Source organism: Canis aureus, chromosome 12, assembly GCF_053574225.1.
Source record: "Canis aureus isolate CA01 chromosome 12, VMU_Caureus_v.1.0, whole genome shotgun sequence".
In the NCBI taxonomy this organism is placed as follows: domain Eukaryota; kingdom Metazoa; phylum Chordata; class Mammalia; order Carnivora; family Canidae; genus Canis; species Canis aureus.
Genome location: NC_135622.1, coordinates 55,618,267 through 55,619,029, shown reverse-complemented (window position 1 = coordinate 55,619,029; position 763 = coordinate 55,618,267). Strand labels below are relative to the sequence as shown.

The 763-nt window shown below is 35.8% G+C and overlaps 1 non-coding gene across 1 annotated transcript; it reads right to left on the bottom strand.

The window, feature by feature from the left end:
• Nucleotides 1–447: 447 nt before the first annotated feature.
• On the bottom strand, nucleotides 448–553 carry LOC144281420 (U6 spliceosomal RNA). Its single transcript, XR_013349958.1, has one exon. It is a non-coding gene; the product is annotated as a U6 spliceosomal RNA (small nuclear RNA).
• Between the last annotated feature and the right edge of the window lie 210 nt (nucleotides 554–763).

The following is a 763-nucleotide window of genomic DNA, read 5'->3' as shown; positions in this document are numbered from 1 at the left end:
ACACCTTCATAAATAAACACCTAATATAATGTTAGTGGTAATTTGTCATCTGGCCATCTCACATGTAGCTGTTCCCCTCCTTGCGATCAGGGTTACCACTTATTCCTCTGACCCTGAAGAAAGGAACAGCCTTTCCACCAGGGGAATCCCTCTGAAATCACAGTGCTCCTAGGATAAAGTAGAATGACACAGAGCCCAGAAAAGAGCTTAAAAAATGAGCTTTTATAGGAAATGGCATTTAGAATATGAGATCTGATCCAGTAGAGTACAATTATCTCTCTGAACGGTGACCAATAAAATTTGATTTCATTGCAGTAATATTTCCACTTGCTGTCTATTTTAGGGGTTGCCATTAATCATTTGTTCAGATAATAACAATACTCCCAGAAAAGTGAAGATTCAAATATGTAAGGATGGCCTCCTGAAAATTAGCCACAGAAACAACTCTTACAAAATGTCTGCATCATGAATGTGTGCGTCATCCTTGCCCAGAGGCCAGGTAATCTACCCTGTATCATTCCAATCTTAGTATACGTTCTGTTAAAGTGAGCACTACAAAATATCTACATCAGGGAGAATGAATTCTGTTCTTTAATGACTAGATTAAAAGAAAGTAACTTTGTATTTATCAAAGTGTTCACTGGAATACAAGTATAGTTTGACCAGTTAAGATTTTTTTTTAAAGTAAAGTGATACGTGTGAAAAAGTGAATTAAGATATTAGACTTTGTGTGGCAACTATGCAAATGTTTGAATTTAATATA